Source organism: Eulemur rufifrons, chromosome 14, assembly GCF_041146395.1.
Source record: "Eulemur rufifrons isolate Redbay chromosome 14, OSU_ERuf_1, whole genome shotgun sequence".
In the NCBI taxonomy this organism is placed as follows: domain Eukaryota; kingdom Metazoa; phylum Chordata; class Mammalia; order Primates; family Lemuridae; genus Eulemur; species Eulemur rufifrons.
In genome coordinates this window covers 36,918,847-36,943,874 of record NC_090996.1, presented here as the reverse complement: position 1 = coordinate 36,943,874, position 25,028 = coordinate 36,918,847, and the positions used below count along the sequence as shown (strand labels likewise).

Sequence of the window (25,028 nt, the reverse complement as noted above, 5' to 3'; positions counted from 1 at the left end):
AGTGAGACGGGCACTGTCACCAGTGCTGTCGGTGCAACACTCGAGCCACACAGCGCAGGAAGCAGGGTCCCCCATCATCCTGGAGAAAGAATAAAACTCGGTTGGCTTTTAATCTATGTGTGTGCATGTGTGCACATTGTCCTCATGTGTATCAATAAGTATACACGGTATATTTTATTAGAACTTTTTTTGTTCCAAAAATATTTTGAGGACAATTAGAAAAGAAGAAACAGAGTAAGGCTATATACATTAGAAGGGGATGAGAAGGATGATGAAAAGAGAAATGAAGTTTAGGATCTAAAATAGAGCCAGAAGGAAACCTAATACAAGAAAGTCTTCCATGAATTCCTACAGCTTGTTAAGGATGTGTCACAAATTTGGCTTTTGGTATAAAAGGGCAGGCTCAGCATTTTAGTGATGGCCTCACTGTAGCCTCTAGCTCCTGGGCTTGAGTGATCCTCCTGCCTCCACCTCCTGAGTAGCTGGGACTGCAGGTGCCACCACCACACCTGGCTAATTTTTTTTTCTTTCTATTTTTAGTAGAGACGGGGGTCTCGCTCTTGCTCAGGCTGGTCTTGAACTCTTGACCTCGAGTGATCCTCCCTCCTCGGCCTCCCAGAGTGCTGGGATTGCAGGAGTGAGCCACCGCACCCGGCCATGAATCCATTTCTGAACTCTTTATTTCATTCTATTGATCTATTTGTCTGTCTTTTACCACTGTCTTTATTACCATAGCTTTATAAAAAATCTTGAAATTGAGTGGTATTAGTCCTCCAACTTTGTTCTTTTTTCCCCCGGAAGACTTATTCTACATCATTTGCATGTCCACATGAATATTAGCATCAGCTTGACAATTTCTACAACAGAGAACACTTAGATTTTGACTGGGCTTGTGCTGAATCTGCAGATCAATTTGGTCAGAATTGATGTCTGAGTGTTTTTCTGAGCTGCAAAGATGTATCTTTCCCTTTGCTGAGGTCTCCTTTATTTTTACTCTGCAATGTTTACAGTTTTTATAGTACAGGTCTTCTGTAGTTTTGTTGGATTTACCCGTAAATATTTTTTTTTTAAATGGTACGATTCTTAATTTCAATTTCCAATCATTCATTGCTAGTATATTCAAATAGAATTTATTTTTGTATGTTTGTCTTATATCCCAGCAGTCCCCATCCTTTTTGGCACCAGGGATCGGTTTCATGGAAGATAATTTTTCCACAGACCAGGGGAGGGGGGAAAGGTTTTGGGATGATTCCAGTGCATCAGGCCGGGCGAGGTGGCTCATGCCTGTAATCCTAGCACTCTGGGAGGCCGAGGCGGGTAGATCGCTCGAGGACAGGGGTTCGAGACCAGCCTGAGCAAGAGCGAGACCCTATCTCTACTAAAAATAGAAAGAAATTATCTGGCCAACTAAAAATATATATAGAAAAATATTAGCCAGGCATGGTGGCTCATGCCTGTAGTCCCAGCTACTCGGGAGGCTGAGGCAGTAGGATCACTTAAGCCCAGCAGTTTGAGGTTGCTGTGAGCTAGGCTGACACCACCGCACTCACTCTAGCCAGGGCAACAAAGCGACACTCTGTCTCAAAAAAACAAACAAACAAACAAAAAAAAAAAAACAACAAAGAGCATCACATTCATTGTTCAGTCAAACCTATCTGCTAACGGTAATCTGCATTTGCAGCCGCTCCCCAGCGCTAGCATCACAGCCTCTGCTCCACCTCAGACCATCCGGCATTAGATTCTCATAAGGAGCCACAACCTAGGTCCCTCCCACGCGCAGTTTACAGTCGGGTTTGAGATTCTATGAGAATCTAATGCCACCACTGGTCTGACAAGAGGTGGAGCCCAGGTGGCGATGTGAGCGACGGCTTTCTCCAGAGCAAATGTTCCGAGAGACAGACAGTGTAAGCTGCAGGTTTCATGAGTCCTGGGCCTGGAAGCTGGCACCATGTCATTTCCACCATGTTCCATTCACCAAACCCTCCTGTATGTTTTCCCTTCATCTTTTCAGCTGTTTGCTCTGTTTTCTTTTATGACTTCTTTTGCATTGAGTATTTTTTCATTCTTATTTCCTTTGTGGCCCATTAGCTATAACTTTTTGTTTTACTGTTTTAGTTATTTAGCTTTAGGGCATGGTTTCTCAACCTGACATTTTGGGTTGGATAGTTCTTTGTGTGGGAAGCTGTCCTGTGCAGCATAGGATACGTCACAATACTGTTGGTTTCTACCTTCTAGTGATACGACATCACTTTCTGTGCAGCATAAGAGCCATACAGCATGCTCCATCCTTCCGTAGCTTCCCCTTGGGTCTCTGTGCTATTGTCATACATGTTACTTACACATGTGTTATATGCCCCAATTTCATTATTGTTATTTTTGTTTAAACAGTCGATTATGTTTTAAAGACGTTTCAAAAAGAAAAAAATGTCACATACTACCCATTTGGTTACCATGGCCAGATCTGTAAACATAATCTCATCTGGTATCATTTTTCTCCTGCCTAAAGTACGTCTAACATTTCTTGCAGTTTAAGAGTCTGTTGCTGATCGATTCTTTCAGCTTTTGTGTATCTTAAAAAGTATTTTACTTTAAACCTATTTTTCCTGTGATACACACAATTTGCCACTATAACCATTTGTAAGTGTAGTTCAGTGGCGTTAAGTACATTCACAATGTTGTGCAACCATCATCATTATATATTTCCAATTTTCTCATTATGCCAACCGGAAGCTCTGTAACCGTTAGGCGGTAACTCCTATTTCCCCTGCCCTCAGCCCCGGGTAACCTCTAACATACTTTGTCTCTATGAATCTGCCTATTCTAGATATTTCACAGAAGTGGAGTCATATGGTATTTGTCCTTTTGTGCCTGGCTTATTTTGTTTATCATAATGTTTCCAAGATTCACCCATGCTGTAGCAGGTGTCATAACTCCGTTCCTTTTCATGGCTGAGTAATATTCCTGTGTGTGTACTCGCCACATGTTCTTTATCCATTTATCTGTTGATGGACATTTGGGTCGTTTCTGCCTTTTGGTCAGCGTGAATACAGTTGCTATGAATATTAGTGTGCAAGTGTAAGTTTGAGTCTCTGTTCTGAATTCTTTTGGTTACACACCTGTAAGTGGACTTGCTGGGTCATACGGTAATTCTATGCTTAACCTTTTGAGGAACCACCAGAGTGTTTCAACAATAGCTGCACCATTTTTCACTCTCGTCAGCCATGTATGAGGGTTCCAGTTTCTCACAGGCGAGGGGGATGGAGGATGGGATGCCTGGGCTGGGAGTCGGTACCCAGTGTTCCCTCCTGGCCTTAGATCAGGCTCCTCAGCTTCTTGGCCATCAGAGCAGGGCTGCTCCCCATGCCCACTGTGGCAGTCCCCTGGAGTCCCCTAGGCTTCACCAAGCAGCGCCCAGGTGACAGTCCCCAACAACCCCCTTGGACAAGCTCAGACACTGTGGGGCTCTGAACAATCAGAAGCCTGCCCTCTGCCGGCTGCTCAGTGACATAGACACCCCCCCCCCGGACCCGGCAATGGAAACAGGAACGCGCAGGCGCGGCTCTCGCGCTGGGGCGGGGCCTCTCAGGGCGGAGCTTCCGCTCCAGGGCGGGCTGTGGCTGCGGCACTTCCGGCTTCTGAATTAAAGAGGCCTAGGCTGGGGCCGAGCCCGGAGCCCAGAGCCCCAGCGCCAGCTCGGCCTGGGGGCGGGGTCCGGTCCGGCCACCGTCGCACCCGGGGCAGAGGCTGCGCCCGAGGATCGGGCCAGCTCAGCCACGGTGAGGGAGCGAGGCCGGCCAAGCCGCTGCCCCCGCGTCCCCGCGTCCCCGCGAGGCTCCTGCCTTCGCCCACAGCCCCTTATTGCCACCCGCTCGGTTTCCAGTTCCCCCTTCCCTGTGCAGCCCATTCACCTGCTGGGGTAAAGCCCTTTAGGTAGCACCCCCTTAATCTCCCTTCCTCCCAGTGACAGCCTTTTCCGTGTTCTCTTTGCCACCGTCTCTGCGTCCTTTAACCCTGACCCTTCCTTCTTTTTCTCTTCCATTTTATCTTTTTCTGTCTTCTGTGATCCTCACTCCTTTCTCCCTGTTTTTTTGCTCGCTCTTCTCACCCCCCTCACCATTTCATCTCCACTGACCCCTCCTCTCCATGTCCCTTCTTCCGTCTGTCCCCTCAGCCAAATTTCCTCCCCCTTATTGGACGTCGTCCTCGCCCTCTGGCACAGCTGTCCCCATCTCCTTCTCCAGGCTTCAGGGGTCTAAGCAGGAACAATTTGAGGACCGTCTCTTCCCAGGAACTGTAGGGCGGGCAGATGGGGGTATGTAGTTTTCTTCTTCCTTTTGTGTTTGGAGAAAGGGGAGCTTGGAGGTGTTGAAGAGAGTCTGGAAGCCTTGTTACCTACTGGAAGCCTTGTTACCTACTGTCACGGCAAAACCTGAGAGATGGTGTGTTATAGAGTGATAAACTGAGGGCCAAAAATATTTACCTGACAAAAGTAGCTAAAAAACATTTTGATTTTTTTTTTTTTAATTTTGAGCATCTTTTAGTGGGGAGGAACAGCTTCAGAAATTTAAAAATATTTATTTACAGGCTTGACTATTATAACTTAGATAAAATGATTTGGTTTTTTTGGAGGCAGAGACCAACGGCATTTGAGGACTGACAATCACCTTGCTTGGCACTCGGATTATGACAGCTTCTTTAATACCTTCCAAAGGGTTCATTTGTTTTGCCCTCTCTTTTTCAGTTGGGAAAAACTTCTATTTGCAAATTTTCCCCTTCCTGTTTCAAAATAGCTTGAGATTTCAGTTGGTTTTTTTCATTGAGTTGAATTACACCTGGTTTGCAGTACATTTATTAAAAAACATTGCTCCCAAATATGCAACAGGCTAAATTTTGGTCTCCGAGAGGGACAGAAATTCTAGTCAAAACAAAATCCCAATAATCATATTCTCCTAGGATGTTAGTCATTTTCTATTTATGGAGATGGCTTCTTTACTTAAGCCTCATGCACCAACTGCTAGCTTCATCCTTTTCTTCTTCAGCTTCCTCACCTCTCTCAGTCTTCATGGAATTGAAGAGAGGAGCCTGCTCTAAATTAGATTTTGGCTTAAGGGAATGTTGTAGCTGGGGTGATGTATCCAGAGCACACAAACTTTCTCTGTATCAGCAATAAAGCTGTTTTGCTTTTTTGTCATTCATGTGTTCACTGGAGTGGCACTTTGCATTTCCTTGAAGAACTTGTCCTTTGCAGCCACAGCTGGGCTAACTGGTGTGGGGGCCTAGCTTTCCCTGAGCTTTTGAAATGTCTTCCTCATTTGTTGTAGAGATGGAGTCTGTCTACATTGCCCATGCTGGTCTCAAAACTCCTGGCCTCTAGTGATCCTTCTGCCTCAGCTTTCTGAAGCGCTGGGATTACAGGTGTGAGCCACGGTGCCCACTGGCCATGATTTTGACTGTATGTTCTTATTTATAAAATAAGCTAACAAATACTAAATTGTTGGCATAAATAATTGGAGGCCTAAAATGATATTATTTTCTTCCAGAGAAGTCTTACTTTCATTTCTTCCAGGTGCCTGGCAGAACTTATAACCCAAGATCATCTCAATCTGATTTAGGGACTAAATTCTGAAGCTGAGTTACAGCCCTTCTGGGGAACATGTATTTCTAGGGTTCAAACTTGTTCTCCTCAAGTACAGCCCACTGGGGTCCGAACTCCCATGCTGAGAATTTACCAAGACCCCATCTGCGGGGAGTTAGCTACGCTCCGCACAAAGAGGTATTTTTTTCTCTTTATTTCGATCATGGTCTCTAAGTTGACTACTCCAGTTTGCAGGGAGTTAGCTAGGCTCCCTGCAAAGAGGTTTTTTTCTTCAGATCAGGTCTCTCAGGCAGGGGTCATCGCAAAGGATGAAAAATATAGTAGTAAACAGAAATAAAAGATAAAGTAATGGCAATAATAATACACAGAGCCAAAGATATAGTTTATAAAGTAAAAGTTTATGAAAATAGATAAAGGAGGGTACCCAGATGGAAATATTTTACCCGCATAAAATATCTCCCCAACTGAAACTCCACACAGGTATTTTATAGGGTACATACAGGCTCCCGTTGCCAAGGGCAACAGGATTTGCATACTGACAGGCAGTTTTGGGGTCATAGTCTCCTAAAAGGCTACTACAGATCTCTTAACTAACTCTAACTGGGGGAACAATGAGTTATAAAATCATCTTGGGGCAAACTTGTAAGTTTTATGATAAGGCTATTACTTTAGCAAAAAACAGGGACATCTTGGCTCCGGTGATTGTGTTCTTGGAGACAGAGATGATCCCAGAAGTCAACATGGGCTGTGCTTTGTGTTAATTACATGGACCGCATGGTTTCATCTGGGCCCGGCTTGGACATTAGCATATCTATATGATCAGCTCTCATCTCCGGGGGGTCCACCGGTCAGCTCTGGCAACCTTTGGTTCTAAGGGAGGCCTGCCTTGTCTTTCAAAACAGGTGAGAACCAAAGGCCCAGTTTACAGCTGTCTCTTTGAAGTGCAGCTTCTACTGACCAGCGAGATGCCCTCCTGAAAAGAGGCAGCTTTTCAACTAACACATTTATCTTTTCTTTAAGGCAAAGCCTTATTTGACTTCTGAAATCAAATCTTGTCTCCAGAAATACAGAGGGCATTTCTATAACTCAGTATTCTTAGGCTCAACATCTCCCCCTTTTTTTAAGAAAGTTGATGGAGTTGGACAGCCATCACAGTGAGGCGTTGGTCTCCGGATTCTTGTCGTCTTTGGAGTTTTCTCCAGACTATAAATAAACACAAGCAAAGGATTAAAATAATGCCAAAAGTTACAACAGTGGAACTCCCATAGATCTTAAGATGATAAAGTGGATCAGCTGACTCTAAACCAGAAGAGATGTCATTAATAATGCCAGCTTCAGAGAGCAATTTAAGTTTGTGACTGAAGGTACTTAATATTTCTTGTTGTAAGTTTCCAATCTCTTCAGTCAGATTTGCTTGGTTAAGTAAACGTTTTCTGATGTTTTCCCAAGGAAACCGAGTTTGATGAGATGTAACACAAAATTGAGTGATATTCCAATTGCAATGAAGTCTAAGTTGCTTTTGTAGACTTCTAACCTGGTCTCCCAACAAGGTGACTGCTTGTGGTAAGTCAGCAACTTGAATAGCTAATTTAGAATCAATTTGATTTTGGGTAGACCATAATTGATTTAAATCGTGGTGCCAATTTTGAACAAATTCAGTGGTCTGAACGGTCTGATGCAGAGCCACACCTGCGGTGGCCACAGAAGCAGTGACAGCAATGATTCCCAAAATTGCTGCTATTAAGAGACCAATAAATCTTTTTGTACGTTTAAGAATGCGGTTAGAACATTGCTGGTGTTTCTTGCCATACTCTATTCATTTTAACAGGTAACCACAGTCCTGTTCTGGCTTTGAGAATATAAAGTGTTTCTTTATAAGAATTGAACTTCATAGAATTGTTAATACAGGTATAATGAGAACAGTTGTCACAGGTCACTAGGAAAGAAGGTTCGTTATAAACAGCATGTCCAATCATAAATAAGTAAGGCAGTCTAACACAAACTTGAATATAATGAGTAGAATTTAAATTCAAAGTCCATTCTCGGCTATTGTTTGTATCCAGAGTGTGTGTGCTAATCCAGGCCTGCAAAGGGTGCAAAGCAGCTGATATTTTCCACAACTGATCATGAATAGGGCCATCTAAAATATGAGGAGCTGGAGAGCTCATACCATCATTGAGCCATGTAATTTTTACAGACATCGAGGTGGCAGTTTTATTCCAATGAAGCTTTTTAAAATTGTGAGCGAAGGCAGGATGTCCATAGGGACTCCAGTCTAGGACAACACCATAAGATGTGGACCCAGCAAGAATGCGCCCCGTGTGAGCTCTACAATTGTCCCATTGTACCCAAGTTTTAGGGTCAGAAATTATTACTTTCTTACAAAGGGGTATATCTGTGGGTGCAATTTTAGAATGCTCAATAGTGATGTGGCTGGTTGCCAGACACTCTTACCACCATGCTCACCATGCAGATCACGGCAATAAAAAGATTTACAGATGTTTTAGGTACAGATGTCCAGTTCAATATCCCATCTGCTTCTTCGTATGTTCTCTTCAGCTGTCCCCACGTCATGGTCTGTGCCTGACGTGTCTTCCGCTTTTTCCCCTCGAGTTTCCACTCTGGGTTTGATTCTTCTGTTTGGAATCCAGACTGTTGGTCTGTCATCTGTCAAAACACAAGAAAAACTCTCCCCCACACCTTTGCCTATACGTTTTTCCATTTATTTTCTACATCATCTTTCCACCAGATAGGCTGGTGAGGTAAAGAGTCTGATTGTGGACTCCTATTCCAATGCTTTTCTATTGCTGTTAATTTATCTTCCTTATGAATATTCAAAAAATTTTAGGTAAATGAGGCTTGATTTATTCTATCTTTGGGAGACTGTGTACCTCCCCCTTTTTGTTTTAATAACATGTTTTTTTAAAGTTTGATTGTACGTTCTATAATGCCTTGTCCTTGAGGATTATAAGGAATGCCAGTAATGTGTTTGATGTCCCATTTAATACAAAAAGCTGTAAAGGAATGACTAGTGTAAGCAGGGCCATTGTCAGTTTTAATGGTGGCTGGGACTCCCATGTATATAAAACAGGAGTGTAAGTGTGGGAATATATGTCTAACAGTTTCTCCAGAGGATGGAGTAGCCATAATAAGACCGGAATAAGTATCTACAGTAACATGTACAACATCTAACTTGCCAAATTCAGGAATATGTGTAACATCCATTTGTCATAATTTATTTGGTGAGAGACCTCGAGGATTAACTCCTGCAGAAAAATTAGGCTGATTAATTGACAAGTGGGACAATGAGAAACAATATGTTTGGCTTGATTATTGATTGTATAATTGCATTGACTTTTCTTAAATCAGTTAACATTTGTCATTTGCCAGATTTCTTTTTTAATAATATAGGAGAATTTCACGGACTAGTGGACTCCTCTATATGTCCTGCTTGTAATTGTTCTTTTACTAATATTTGAAGAGCACCCAATTTTTTTTTTGTTTTGTTTTTTTGTTTTAGCGGCCACTGCTGTCCACATAGGCTTTTGTGATATCCAATTTAAAGCCAGAGCAGAATGGTGCTTTTCAGTAGCAGTGGCTGCGAAAGTATGTGCCTTTGGTGCCTCGAAAGTCTTAGCCCCTTGGCTCCTTTTACCCAAACCAAAACAAGGGTTATAATTCATATTTAGCATAATCTGTTTAGCAGATGTATTAGGTATATTGATGTATGCTCCCCACTGCTGTAACAAATCTCCGCCTCACAAATTAATAGTGACGTTAGCCACATAAGGTTTTAAAGTGGCTGTCTGTCCATCAGGGCCTGAACAATTTAAAATTTGTCCACTTTGAAATATGTCAGTCATCATTCTTATTCCGGTAAGAACAGTAGGAACTTGTTGTAAAGGCCAAGCTTTTGGCCAAAAACTTTTAGAAATAATTGTAACATCAGCTCCAGTATCTGTAAGTCTAACAAAAGGTTTGCCATTTAACTTAATTTCTAATTGAGGTCTTTGGTCATTAATAAAAGTTTGCCAATATTGAGCGGCGGATGTAAAAGCCGCTAACACTTTGAATTAGCATTATTAAAAGCCAATATATGTAACATTAAATTTTTCAAGTCAGGCGGACTAACCGTTTTTTGCACAACATCTTGTAGTTGATGAGTTTCATAATAAAACTTATGAAATCTGCATAAGTTTTATTAACATTTTCTTTAACATTTTACACAAGAAAACACAGACTGTTTAGGAGAAGCTATTTTCTTTTATGCTCTAATATAGCACTGTTGAATTTGAGCAATAACTTGATCATCTTTTCTAAGATCTTAGTTTGTTTTTTTTTAAGTTTTTGTTTTTCTTCTTCTTATCAACCTCTCTCAAGGGTGGATCATGCTTCTGGGAATCGTTTACATTAGAAAGCAGCGGTTCCCAAGCTTAAAGCTGCTGGCTTGAGCCAAGCAGAGAGCTCTTGCTTAAAGTGAAAGTTTACCACCCCCTTTTTTTTCTTTTTTCTTCTTTTTTCTCTTTTTTAATTTTTGAACTAACACATTTATTTTTTCTTTAAGGCAAAGCCTTATTTGACTTCGGAAGTCAAATCTTGTCTCCAGAAATACAGGGGGCATTTCTATAACTCAGTATTCTTAGGCTCAACACCCATCCCCCTGGCTGCAATGCTATGAAAATGGCCCATGCCCTCCTAGCTTCCCCTCTGCAAATAATACTGGGGGGAAAGTACCCCCAAACACTGGGCATACTTTGAGACTCCTCTTTGTACCCTGATCCAGTAATTCATCATTACCTAGATAGCTCATCAGTGCCTTCAAGCAGATTTTTTTTTTAAATATTTATTTAGGTTTTCTAGTTGTTCTCAGTGGACGGTTGGCTTGAGTCATCTACACACCTATAACTGGAAACAGAAGTCTCGCCTGTGTTGTAAAAAGGTATTGTATATGTTCACTGGTGGTCATTTTAAAATATATAAACAAATTCTTTGATATGCCTTTCTTTAATAGGTGGGATTAAATTTCCCTCCTCTTGAGTATGAGTTGCATGTAGTGACCTTCATCTAATAGAATGTGGCAAAATGATGGATTGTGACTCCTGAGGGTGGGTCAGAGCAGTTTCCCCCTTGCTCTCTTGCTCAGGGGAGGCCAGCTGCCACAATGTAAAAGGATTCAAGGAGTCCTGTGGAAAGGCCCATGCAGTAAGGCATTGAGGCCTCTTGCCAACAGCCATGTGAATGAGCCATCTTAGGAGACCCTCCAGGCTCAGTGTGGCCTCTGGATACTACGGTCCAGGCCAACTTCTTTACTGCAACATGAAAGACTCTGAAGGCAAACTACCCAGCTAAGCCAGCCTTGAATCTTAATCTGCAAACTGTGAGATGACGAATGTTAAACCAAGTAATTTTGGGGTAAATGGTTTTATATTAATAGTAATATGTTTGTTTTTAAATTTTATATTTTATTATTTGTAATTTAATATTCATTTTATGTGAAAAATGAAACCAATAGCTTAAAATTTTAAAGTAATATTTAAATAAAAAAGAATATGTTGTATGATCTCTGCTTCCAGTTAGGAATAAAAACAAGAGTTTTTCAGAACAGATGAAGTCATTTCCACAATACTGTTAACAGATAAGCCATTCAGAAACCCTTTAGGATTTATTCTTACTTCCTGAAGAGCTTCTATAATATGGTCTCTAGGCAAAGTGAAAACATACATGAGCATTTGTCTTTTCCAAAGTAACACAATCTGACTATAGCTAAGTTATTGAATGGAACTATGCTTTTACATAAAAAGCTTAAAACCAATTAAAATATAATTTTAGTTCTTACCTGCTGACTTCTGGATGTAGTTCAGCCAGTCACTTCATGATCTCGGTGAACGCAAGTTCAGAGTATTTGGAGGTATGAATCTAACAGGTGCATCAGGTAATAATTTAGCAGATTCAATTTGTTTATAATTCTTGACACCCTAAATAAGCATTTTAAAAGTTTTCTTTACACCATCACATAGTGATAATCCAGCTTATTCAATTAAAATAAATTTTAAAATTATAAATAAAAAAACTGCTCTGAAAATTTTACTTTAAGATTATTTATACCAAGTAAATTTACTTCAGCGGTGTTCAGGGCTATGTATTAAGAAAACATGTCCAACATAATTTTTTATAGTAATGATAAAGTCTATGAGACTATGTCTAAATCAGCCTTTCTCAACTGGGATTCTTCCTCTGAACCCCAGAACACAGCAAATGGTGTAACTATTTTCTCAACCCTCCCAAAGACAGGACGTAATCAGACCCATTCTAGATGCCAAGGAGAGGGGTTAACCCATTAAATAAAATGAATGTTTTGGGGTTAGGGTATTAAAGCTTAATTCTTTTAATCAACCCACCTGATAAAGGCTGGTCTGAAGAGTAATTATAAATATTCTTTATTTTATTTACTAAATACCGTATGTAATGAACACAAACTACATGCCCAGAATTGTATCACAGGTTATGGGGGGGGGGGAACTAGTAATATAAAGTGCAGCTTCCTTCACTTGTGAAAGATAAAATTAAAATGATCAATTAGTTACTATTAACCATGCAAGTAGACTATAAATGGTGCGAAACCACTGTAAATCCTGTAAAAATTCAACAAAGGAAGGGCTCAGACTTTAAATCCTAGATGAAAAGTCAGGGCAAAATACATAAAATATTAGCTCTGTCACACCAGAATATTACATTTTACTTATTGCCATTATCTCTCCCACTAGATTTAAGCTTCATATAAAAGCACAGATGTTTGTCTATTTTGTTCACTGTTGCTTTCCCAGTTCCTAGAATAATGTACACAGTTGGTATGTAATAACTCTTTGTTCAATAAATAAGTGAAAAGATTGGAATGTGATAGTTTAAAGTGATAGTTGAAACCACAGAAAAAATGAGCTCTCCAAGAAAAAGCCAAATTACTGGTATGTAACAGCAACGATAATAGCTGTACTTACTGAGTACATCCTCAGTACATTGTACTGAGAATTTTTCCATATTAAGCTCATTTAAACTTCTAAATATTTGAGGTAAGAACTATTATCCTCATTTTAAGACAAAAAGCTCAGAGAGTGAGGTAGCTCTCCCAGAGTCACAGGATGAGCAGGAGGCAGAGCAAACTTCCATCATTTTCCACATCGTGTTTAAAACCTCAGTGAGGTACAGATGAGGGCATAAAAAAATAAAATGACTACCTTTTATGGTTTTAATAATTATGAGATAACATTAGCTATAAAAAGTGATGAAAGTATAGTAATTAGTTACTTGTAGAGTAGCACTATTCAAGAATAAAGAAGAAAAAAAAGACTGGAAAGCAGCAGTCCCCCACCTTTTTGGCAGCATTTATTTCTTTCACAGCCATCTTTATATCACTGTTTCTTGTTTCGTTTTTTTGGAAAGCAAGAGATGCATATCTAAAATAGAAAAGCAGAAAACCAAAAGGTTTTTCATTGACTTTAAATTACCTCAAACTTAATTTTGTAATCACTGGCTCAAATATAGTTTTCACAATAATAAATGCTCTTATAAAGGTTGATATACTAAGCCGGGCGAGGTAGCTCACGTCTGTAATCCTAGCACCTGGGAGGCCAAGGCAGGTGGATCGCTCAAGGTCAGGAGTTCGAGAGCAGCCTGAATGAGATCCTGTCTCTACTAAAAATAGAAAGAAATTATATGGACAGCTAAAAATATATATATAGAAAAAATTAGCCTGGCATGGTGGCACATGCCTGTAGTCCCAGCTACTCGGGAGGCTGAGACAGGAGGATTGCTTGAGCCCAGGAGTTTGAGGTTGCTGTGAGCTAGGCTGACGCCACGGCACTCTAGCCCGGGCAACAGAGTGAGACTCTGTCAAAAAAACAAAACAAAACAAAACAAAAGGTTGATATACTTAGCTTGAAATCAGGAAGAATGTTTATTTAGGATAACTAAATAAAAACCAAATTAAAGATGAGAAATAAAAGATACTAAGCATTTCTCATGAATTATCTCCTATTAATTTTATATTAAAATTTAATGTAAAACATTTACAAAGCTGATATATGATAAAGTTGCAGAGATTAGCAATCTGGGGACTATTTATACTAAAAAAAGTTAAAATTAATTCCCATGTTCAAACATAACCTCCAGATGACTCAAAGGCTTGCAATGTGAAAGTCAAAATTTAAAACATTTACCAGAATATTTAAGAGAATATCTTTATGGCCTTGTTGTGGGGAAATATTTAGACCAAAAAAACAAAAAATGTTGAAACATCGAATCAGAATTTTAACCATATAATTGAGAAAGTCAGGCAAGAGCTATTCCTATAAAAGCACCAGACCTAGAGAGTGTCAGTGGAAGGATACAAACCAAATCTGAAAAGTGGTTGTTTTCAAGTGATGGGACTATGGATAATTTTTTATAACCTCCTTGTATTTTTCATTTAATTGTATTTTCTAAATTTCCACACAGTATGTATAATAGTTAAGAAAAGAAAACCCCACAGTTTGTTTTAAGGATTCAACAAGATGCTAAAAGAATCTTTCACATCAGGTAATACTACTAGGATTATAATACTACTTTAGTGAACTGTAGTTCATCAATGAGTAAAATTTAGAAAGCATATACTCTTAGGTGACTCCATTAAATAAAATTAAACACCTATTTTTTTTAACAAATTTCAACCCCAACTACAAACAGGATTCTCTCTTAATTGATAAAGATTTTCATATCTGAAATGAACAGCCATCATTTTTTATCAGCAGAGAGTAAAGGTATTTCCGTCACCATTGTGATTTGAATGATCTGACAATGTCACAAAATAGAAAGTAGCAACAGACAGATTGGAAGAGATTATATACAGATGATGTAGCTATCTACCTAAAAAGTATAAAAGTGTCATCTAAAAAGTAATTAAACTCAGAAATAATAGAATACAATTTTCTGAGCATCTACTATGTGCCAGGCTTTACTCCTAGTGCTTTACATACTTAACTCATAGTAGTTTCACAACATCGCTATGACAGTACTATCAACCTCACTTTATAGACAAAGAGGAGGCTGAGGTACAAAAAGGTTAAGTAAATTGCCCAAATTTATTCATCAAGTTGCTGACAGACCTGGGAATTGAGCCAAAGTTATCTCTTTCTGGAGCCCGTTCTCCTTAACTAAGGCACTCTACATTCCCTGTGAAACAGTGCGTAACAAGATAAAGTACACGGAAGTCAGTAAGTCTGCTACATACCACTAATAACAAGCTACAAAGTATAATCCAAGAAAGATCTGATTAAGAACAGCATGAACTAATGACTGCAGCTATTTGTCTATAATGACTGCAACTATTTGTCTACATGGCCCCCTATACTAGCCTGGGACCCTCCTGTGGGAATGGCCTTTGACTTTATCCCCACTGTGGCTGATGTCTGGTACAGAACCTCTAGTGAGCAGCAGGCACACAGTAATGCACATTGGACTGAATTTGGGAAACAAACCTGTAATTAGTAGAAGAATCATAAATTGAAATTTCAGAAACTAGGTATTTCTGGAAATGAGACCTTCAATCAGCCTAAAAAAAGAGAAATAATATGAAGTTCAAAAAGAAATCTTGGCATACCTCAGATACTGAAGGGCAGAGACCACCAACATGTACCAAATAACCTTTATCTCTTCATAAGTGTTCAGCATACATTTCTGCTTGTAGAAAAACAGAATATACCACAGAAATGATCATCATTGTATTGGGATGTTTAAGAGAAAATGAAAACTTGCTAAATATTTCATGGTTTCTTTTTACTATCACAAAGCTTATCAAAAAGTTATCAACAAATATCAGCATGACCAGACTGAAGACCAAAAGCCTGGAGTACAGTGTTAAGATTTCTGGGCCTTAATCATATCATCTTGAAAAATAAATGGGTATGGATTAGTTGATATTAAGTCTCTCATAGCTCAAATGAATAAATTACATCTAAACGGAGTAATCAGTTACAGCTGTCCTTTGGTATCCCTGGGGGACTGGTTCTAGGACTCCCTGTGGATACCAAGATCTGAGGATACTCAAATCCCTTATATAAAATGGCATAGTATTTGCATGTAATCCACACACATCCTCCTATATACCTTAAATTATCTCTAGATTACTCACAATACCTAATACAATGTAAATTCTATGTAAATAGTTGTTATGCTGCGTTGTTTAGGAAATAATGACAAGAAAGTTGGTTGAATCCATGAATACAGAACCCATGGGCTGACTGTACATCACGACTAAAAAAGTCTGTCATTTGTCCCTGGTTCAGAGAAGTGCTATGAGAACACTGGATGTACACAGGATCTTAACTCCTTAGTGTTAGTGCTCGCTAGAGCTAGTGGTTTCAGAGACCTCTTTACACACATTCCTTTGTTGGGGAAATAATGTACCAAGGAAACCTTTCAATCAGACAAATATCAACAGCAGGTATTATATAGCTTGTGATAATGTTAAGAGCACATAAGAAAAAAACAGACAAATTACTTGAGTTAGACAGCATGATTTTGGAAACCACTAATACTAGGATTATAGATAGTTTTTTTCTTGCTTGACAAAATTTCAAAATTCTTAGGCTGTCATCTCATAGTCAATATTGTGAAGGGAACCTGGTCTGAAATCAAAGATTCACTAAATTGAGATTTGAATTACTAGCAAATCCTATACCTGGCACAGAGGGAGTACACAAATATTGTTGAATGAATCCATGAGTACTTTTACTTATGTTTTAATAATTTTTAAATAATAATGGGAGATTTGTAAATTTTATTGTGTTCATTAAGTAGTAATAGTAACAAGAGTAGCCTAGCACTTATTGAATGCTCTGCTCCAGGCAGCATGCTAAGCACTTTATATACTCATCACCTCACATGATTCTCCCAACCACCCCGTGACGGAGCTATTATTATTATTATTATTTCCATTTTACAGATGATGATACTGAGGTCATGGAGTTTAGGTCACAAATCTGTTAAGTATTGGTGCTAGAATTCAGGCAGAGTCTTTCATCTTTAGGTAATCAATACCTAACCTTCTTCATTAACTTACTTCATTTAATTTGTTAATCTCTTTGGATTATAAATGTATTCTACAGAGAAAACACTGAAACTACCTAACTTTACATTTTTATATTGCAGTGAAAAAGAAGTAAAGAGCTATAGTACAGCAAAGGAGTCAGAAGGTGTACATTACACCCATCACCTAACCCTTCACTAATTCAATGCAAAATATCTACTGGATACCCCATGGGCTGCATGCTGTACTTGGCAGTGAACAAAAATCCCTGATCTTGCTGAGCTAGTATGTAAGGGTGGGAAGGCAGTGAACCCAGTAATCAATCAAGCATCAAGTAAGCAAAACACACAGTATTGTGACAAGTGATATGGTGGAAAATAATGCAAGGAAAGAAAAAAAAGTTACAATTAAATCAGATGATATAATATTTTAAGTTGTGTATATGTATTAATATATGCATAAAGAAATGCATTGAAATGCTCACTAAAATATTCATAGTGGTTACTGAAGGTTGGAGAAACTTCAGGTAATTTTAATTTTCTTATATTTTCATATTTTATTTAAAAATCTTAATAAGCCATTATTTATACAAGCAGTAAAAAATAAAACCATCGCTAATACGGAAGATTTAAAACCCACAGAAACATACAGATAAAAATAAAGAGAGGTAGCATAACTATCACAAGAAATGATAGAATTTTCTCTAGTGCCTGTGATTATTCTAACTATTATAAGCATTTAAGGACTATCTAAAGATGAAAATACTCCTGAAATAGATGAAATTATTAAAGTGAGGGAAAGCAAATAGTTTCCATCACTAATACCGATTTGATAGATTAGTACTGGTTACCTGAGGAAAGCAGAGAAGTTGGTTTTGTTCCCCAGGTAACCGCACCTGAAAAGTGTCCAGTGAGGGCTCAGTGGAAAAGAATACAGCTTATCTACTTGCTAACTAAATCTTGGGTTTAAGCTTTTAGCAATTTTCTGTTCTTTAAAAAGTTGACCTCCAACTGGCCAATTTCTCCTTTTGTATAAAGAAAAGCCACAAACAGGAATAAAATATTAAAACAGCTCAGGCACCCAACACAACACAGAAGCAGGTAAGTATTATTTTACAAATAGGTTAGGATTCCTCAGTAAATTGTTAAACCAACCTAGTGTAAACTTCAGATTCCATCTATCTTGTTCGATTTGATTTTCTTTCCTTCCTGAGAAGTCACCTCCTGTCAGGTTTTCTTTAGCATCAAACCAGTCTTCACTCATTTCTTGGTAATTTCTACAGTCTCATAAATTGAAAACAATGAGCTATGAATTACCTACAATGTTTAACCCTCTGGAAATTATCTAAAAAGCATGATGAATCACTATGATAATTACTTGTTTTAGAAACAAACCTAAAGATGAATATTAAGCAAAATAAGAGAACCAAGCATAAAGCTTCTGTGAGAAGGGATTTCAGCAGTCCCGAAATAAAAAATTCTTTTCAGTTTGAGTGATCTGCTTCCTAGTTTCCCTTTAATTAATATTGATTCTCAGTTTATTAAAACTGTCACTATTCTGATTTTTCAATTGTTATTTACTGGAAAAAAGACATCTTTATATACAGAATAAGAGAAAACTTCTTTAAAAGGACTAAGTAGTGCTGCAGCTCTTTATATCATTAAAATTAATGATCTTTTTGGAATGACCATAATCTCTTTTCTTAGAGGAGAAAACTAAAAAAATGTACACAATTTACAGAGATACAATTAGACACAAGAAAGAAAGTTTTCAAATTGGAAACATGAAGCAGAATAAAGGCCATATTATTATTCAGCAGTATCGGATATATTAGGTGACTTTAAAGACAAGTCAAGCAAAAATAAGAACATACTTAACATTCACAATCAGAATGATGCCATTGTAGTCAATTAAAAATATTTATTTTGACTTAATGAATAAACACTGGAGATATTTTAAACCTTGACTGTTTTCTGGCAACTATGAAAGATAATATATTTTTATACTAACTTTTAGCATCAACTTTCAGTTGATCAAAGTCTACATTTATATCACCATTTTTTAAACCGTCTTTCTTGGGTGATGTATTTTGTTTAGGATGACTACTGTCAGATAACAAAGATATCTGAGGATTAAGATAATAAAAACAATAATAAGGACCAGCAATTATTGCGCTCTTACTATGTGACAGGCACTCTTCACTGGCATTATTTAGCCCGTACAATAATGAAGGCTATGAGAGTAAAACCATCAACTTGACTTCACAGATGAGAAAACGGAATCTAAGAAACTCATTGCACCAAGTCACAGTTAACAAGAATTAGGATTTGAATCCAGTCTGTGTAGTTACTATGTGCTAACACTAGTATTTTGGAAAGTGTGGCAGATACACACTAGAAGTACTTGAGATAATTTTGGGAGGTATGTATAAATATTAATAACATTAACCTTTAACAGTTACGTATTTAATTTAGTGTATTCTTATGTATATCTTTTATTTATGGGAAGTAATATTTCTTTCTTATAGGTAACATAGAGCTATGGTAAATTGTGAAGATGGTACATGAATAGCTGAAATTTAGAAATACTATGCTACACTATACTGGCTTTCATGCATAACTAGTTAATTTAATGAGACAGGGACTAAAATGTAATCCCAACTTAAAATAGATATTGTTTTATAGCCAAAAGTATGATTATAAAAATTGTTACATCTACATCTTGTACTTTTAAAAATAATTTATTCTTCCTAAATAAGCAGGTTATACCATTGGTACGATTGCAATAAAGCCCTTAAGAATTATCATATAGTACTAAATGTATAAATTGTTTAAGCAAAGTATTAATACATAAGAAATTTAAGTACATGAAAATCTAGTTATGAATCTGTTAATTCTTTGTGGATAACTGAGGTTTTTAAAAAAACAATTTAACAATAGAAGAATTTGTTAAAACAATTTACTTTTTATCATTCATGTTAGTAGAAAGGAACATATATTAATCAAGTATTTCACTTTGGACTTGGGAATCCATCTTGGGGGATTACCTAAGACCACTCAAAGAATGAAACCTTAAAGTTAAGACCAAAGTCAGAAAAGCAGAAATAAACTTCAGCTTTCCTATTCCATTGCCTCCTGGCTTGATAATGGAATGTAACTTATGTTACTAGAACACTTTATAATTTGCAGGGTGTTCTTATATAGATTAAACCATCTTTTCTGATTGTCATCTGACCAAGATTCCCTTGGTGGAAAAAGACAGAATGAGAAAACTTATGAGAGGCATTTAAAAACTATTTTCCTCATTTCAACAAAGGAGAAATTAAAACTTTGCTCTACCTAAAATAAATGGAACATTACTTTATTCTACCTCATGACATGAAGGTGCAAGATATTAGTTTTAACTACACTCATGCAACATGATGGTGGCTATGTATCATGGATTTGCCCGGGACAGTCCAGATTTATACCTATTGCTGTGGTGAATGATTAACATTACTATTACTCTCTTTCATCCTCAAAAGTCTAGTGATTTGGTGATAAACTATATGCTTACCCTACTCAACATATATTGCTGATATCTGTTTCATTAGGCTTAAATACAGCATTATGTTCCTCCTAATTAAAGTAGGCTATAAAGTAAGCTAGTTGAGTGAAAAGAAGGATGTCGGAGTCTCTAAAAATTATTTTACTTAAGCTATAAAATTAAAGATTTGGGGCTGGGTGCTCTAAACTTCTGACTTCTGTCATTGACGGTTTGCAATGTGGGATATGCTCTCCTGAGGGAGGATCAAAATGATCTACTGGGAAGTTACAGGAAAATACTAGAACTTCCTTTTTCTTTCTTTTTTTTTTTTTTTTGACAGAGTCTCACTCTGTTGCCTGGGCTAGAGTGCCCTGGCATCAGCCTAGCTCACAGCAACCTCAAACTCCTGGGCTCGAGCGATCCTCCTGCCTGAGCCTCCCGAGTAGCTGGGACTACAGGCATGTGCCACCATGCGTGGCATATATATATAGTAATATATATATATATATATTTTTTTTTAGCTGTCCATATAATTTCTTTCTATTTTTAGTAGAGATGGGGTCTCACTCTTGCTCAGGCTGGTCTCCACCTCCTAAGCCCAAACAATCTGCCTGCCTCTGCCTCCCAGATTGCTAGGATTACAGGCATGAGCCAACAAGAACTTCCATTTTTATTTTTCATCTTTTAAAAAATTAAGCTGTAATAATGATTAGTACATAGAGTGACAAAGAGGCCTGGTGGCTACTATGTGATTTCTACAAGAGTTACTAGGAACAGAATAAGGAGAATGTGCCAAATTAGATTCATGCCTAACCATACAGGAAAGTAAACATAAAAACAAAAGATGTTATCTAATGTCTTAAATTAATCTGCTTCAATTTATCTAAATGTGCCTTTTTCTATACCTTGAAAGAACTGATTTTATGTTATAATATAAATGGAATATGAACAAAAGTGTGGAAGACTTCAACTGGAGAATTTTAGTTTAAGAAATCTCTAATTTGTGTGTATAATCTTGAGGTTCACAACGTGTTAGTCAAACAAGTCAGGCTTACTGTTCACTCTCTCTTTTGGTTTTTCTTTTTCTTTCTTTTTTTTTTTTTTAAGACAAGTGCAGTAGTGAGAAGAGGGGAAAGAGCAGAACAAGGTGTTCAGTCTATAACTGACGGTGAACTATCAATTGAGATAACTGACTACCTTCAGACCAGCCTGTTCACTCTCATATTAAAATGTAAGACAATACAAGGCTAAACTTAAAGAACCACTACTACATTCTTCCCCAATTGCTAAAGATTTTAAAGTCTGAAGATACGAAATAATGGAACACTCAAACTGCTGGTGAGAATGTCAAAGAATAACATCAACTTTGAAACAATTTGCTCTTGCATGGTCAAGGTGAACTCTTTAGACATTAGAGCAATTTCACTCCTAGGTATATACCCTAGAGCAGGGGTCCCCAACCCTTTTTGGCACCAGAGACCGGGTTCATGGAAGATAATTTTTCAGAGGGGGGGGTGTGGGGAGCCATGAGGAATGGCTGTAAACATAGATGATGAAGTCGCTCATCTCCTGCCATGCAGCCCCCCCAGTTCCTAAGTTTAATGGAAGACATTTTTTCCCACAGACTGGGTGGTGGGGGGCGCTATTCTGCCACCTGGTCGTAGGGGGCACGGCCCTAGGGAAACTCATGCACATGTTCACCAGGCTACACACACACAAATGCATAAAAGAGCAATGTTCTTAATGGTCGCATTGGGTATCAACACAGATTATAAAAAACTATAATGGATAAATCTATCATGGTACAACCATACAACAAGACAATAAAGAAAAATGAACATGAAATTTAGCTGCCTACATGAATATGGATCAATCTTATAAATAAATATAATATTGAATTAAAGAAGAAAACACGAAGGATCACCTCCAGTTATGACTCCATTTAAAGTCAAAATAGGCAAGCTAAACTGTATTCTTTAGGGATACATATATAGATGGTAAAAATCATGGAAGGAAGTAATTACCATAAAAATCAGGGTAGCAATTCCACCAGATGTTGGAACAGGAATGTATGTAATTGGAAAGGACACAGGAGGCTTCTGGGGTGCTGACAATGTCCTATTTCTTACCTTGAGTAATATTTGCTTCACAATACATTTGTTTACACTATGTACATTTATGTGTAAATAAACCCTTTTAAATTATCAATTTATATCATAATGGTGTTGTGGTTTAGTCTTTTTTAGGGATACATATTGAAATAATTATGGATAAACTGATATGCCTCAGATTTGCCTTCAAAATAATAGAGGAAAGGAAGAGAGTGGATAGACTAAGGTAAAGATAAGAATTGAAATTTTTGAAGCTGAGAGATGGATACATTGGGCTCATTATACTACTGTCTACTTTTGAATATGTTTAAAAGTTTTCATTAATACAAAGTTTTTTAAAAGCCTTTATGGAAATAACTAAACAATGAAGACATACACTAGCTTCATAAATAGGAAGACTCATATCTATAGATTTAGTGCAAGTCTAATCCAAAGTCCAACAGGGCTTTTGGAAAACTTAACAAACTAATTTGAAAATTTATATGGCCATTCCATGTAAATATATAAATATAAATAATATTTATATTCTGTATAAATATTTATACAAAGTGGCCATATAAATTTTAAGAATGGCCAAAACATTACAAAAGAAGAACAAAAAGAATGGGACCTGCCTTCCCAGGTATCAGGACACTAAAGCAAACTGCAGAAGACACTGTGGAGTTGGCACGATGATGAACCAGTGGGCTAATACAATCTATAATCGAACGCATCATGTATGGGAGCCTGATACACTATTATATACTGCATACCAGCGGTGAAAGGAAAGACTACTTAGTAAGTAGTTGTGGAACAGAGGGTTCTCCATATAGAAAATAAATGCAATTAAATCCCTTCTTCAAAAATCAATTCTAGGCTTCTATGTAAAAGGCAAGATTTTTCAACTTTTACAAGTAAATCTGGATGAAATCTTTATTGCTGAGTGTAAGAAAACATTCTTAAACACAAAAACATACACCAAGAAGATGTTAGTTAACTATATTTTAACACATATAATCAACAAAGAATTTGTTTTCAGAACATAAAGGGAGGCTTATGAAAAAACAGAAAAATGTGCAAAAGACATGAACAAGCACGTCTTTCACAGAAGAAACCATACCAAGCAATTAAGCACATAAAGAAATGCCTAACCTCTTAGCAATCAGAAAAGAACAAGTCCATGAAATCCCATTTTACCCATCAGATTAGCAAAAATTTAAATGTCGGAAAAAATCAAGCATTGATGAAGATGTGAAAGTGGAACTTACACCACAGTGATGTGGGAGCAATTATCACTTTGGAAAATAATGTGGCACTATCTTGCACAATTGATCATGCCCACATCTCACAACTGAGAATTCTACTTCTAGATGTATGTTAGAGAAACAAGGATACTAAAAGTCAGGGGGGTACTAAGATATAGGTACAAGAATTTACAGCATAGTTTGTAACAGAAAAAAACTAGAAACTACTCAACTGTCCACCACTAGGACATCTGTGTTGGGTGGTGGCTTATACCTGTTTACTGGTGTGCATCATTACATAAGTTTTATTTTTTTGTATAAAAGTTTCAAAAGGAATTAAATCTTTTCTTTTAAATATTATTGATTACTTTATCTGATGTCACATTCTAAGTAACTAAAAATTGCAACAACCTCATGTTTGCTAAGAAATGACTCACTTTGGCTGGGTGCAGTGGCTCACTCCTGTAATCCTAGCACCATGAGAGACCAAGGCGGGAGGACTGCTTCAGCTCAGGAGTTCAAGACGAGCCTGAGCAAGAGCGAGACCCCATTTCTACTAAAAATAGAAAGAAATTAGCCAAACAACTCAAAATAGAAAAAATTAGCCGGGCATGGTGGTGCATGCCTGTAGTCCCGTATACTTGGGAGGTGAGGCAGTAGTATCCCTTGAGCCTAGGAGTCTGAGGTTGCTGTGAGCTAGGCTGACGCCACGGCACTCTAGCCTGGGCAACACAGTGAGACTCTGTTTCAAAAAAAAAAAAACATGAATAAATAAAACAAGATGTGCCAATACCTGCCCAAATTCCTGACTTTCAAAAATGAGAGGTAAATTATTAATAAAAGAATTGCTCGTTATAACCACTAAGTTCTAAGATAGTTGGTTATATGGCAATAGATAACAGGAACCTGTACATGATTATTTTCATTTAGTTTGTATATATTTTGTTTGCATACACTTTTTAACTAAAGATTTTCATGTTTTTGAGGAAATCTTTGTGTAACTATCCTTATTGGCCCAAATGAGGTCATCCAATTCCTATCAAGATTGCAAACTGTCACAGGCTTCTTGTCCCAACAGAATCAACCCTGGGAAGGAAAAAACATGGAAGTAAATCCAGATTCCAGGAACAGTAACAGCAGCAGCAACAAAAACAAACAGAAACTGCTGGAGATACCAGAAGCTGTACTGAACTTATCTGAGAGGAAACTGGTGACCAGAAGCAAAGGGCAGCAGAGGTCAGAGTTAAAAGACAGATTAGCTAAAAGCTCTTTTGAATTCTGCCCTTGCCCCTCCTCGATTGTCCCTTCACCACAGAAATTAGCAGCAACAGCCTAGATGTCTTTGGCAGCAAGATAAACTCCAGACAACACAAAAGCCCTGTGGGGGAATGCTGTGGAAACAGGTACAGTGCCGCTGGGCACTCACCCTTCCTGCCCCCACTCGTGCTCCCACAGCAAGGGCCAGGGGTATGGAGCCGAGAGGGAGTTATGATCTAAGGACACTACCTCTTCCC

At 37.9% G+C, this 25,028-nt stretch overlaps 2 long non-coding RNA genes across 7 annotated transcripts in view; one reads left to right on the top strand and one right to left on the bottom strand.

Annotated features, from left to right (window-relative positions):
* Window positions 1-21,759, top strand: part of LOC138394800 (uncharacterized) — an 82,895-nt gene extending 61,136 nt beyond the window's left edge. Inside the window, exons 5-7 of one of the 2 annotated variants that reach the window (XR_011235331.1) lie at window positions 5,567-5,773; window positions 10,448-10,535; window positions 21,288-21,759. This is a non-coding gene — a long non-coding RNA (uncharacterized lncRNA). The remainder of the gene's footprint in view (window positions 1-5,566; window positions 5,774-10,447; window positions 10,536-21,287) is intronic. The other variant, XR_011235332.1, reaches the window with a different exon arrangement.
* Window positions 5,785-25,028, bottom strand: part of LOC138394799 (uncharacterized) — a 53,410-nt gene continuing 34,166 nt past the window's right edge. For 2 of the 5 annotated variants that reach the window (XR_011235329.1, XR_011235326.1), the window contains exons 3-6: window positions 15,228-15,304; window positions 12,963-13,047; window positions 11,433-11,571; window positions 7,837-8,263 (exon numbers count right to left, since the gene is read on the bottom strand). This is a non-coding gene — a long non-coding RNA (uncharacterized lncRNA). Of the gene's footprint in view, window positions 6,800-7,836; window positions 8,264-11,432; window positions 11,572-12,962; window positions 13,048-15,227; window positions 15,305-25,028 lie in introns of those variants that run through there. The other 3 variants (XR_011235328.1, XR_011235327.1, XR_011235330.1) reach the window with 3 other exon arrangements.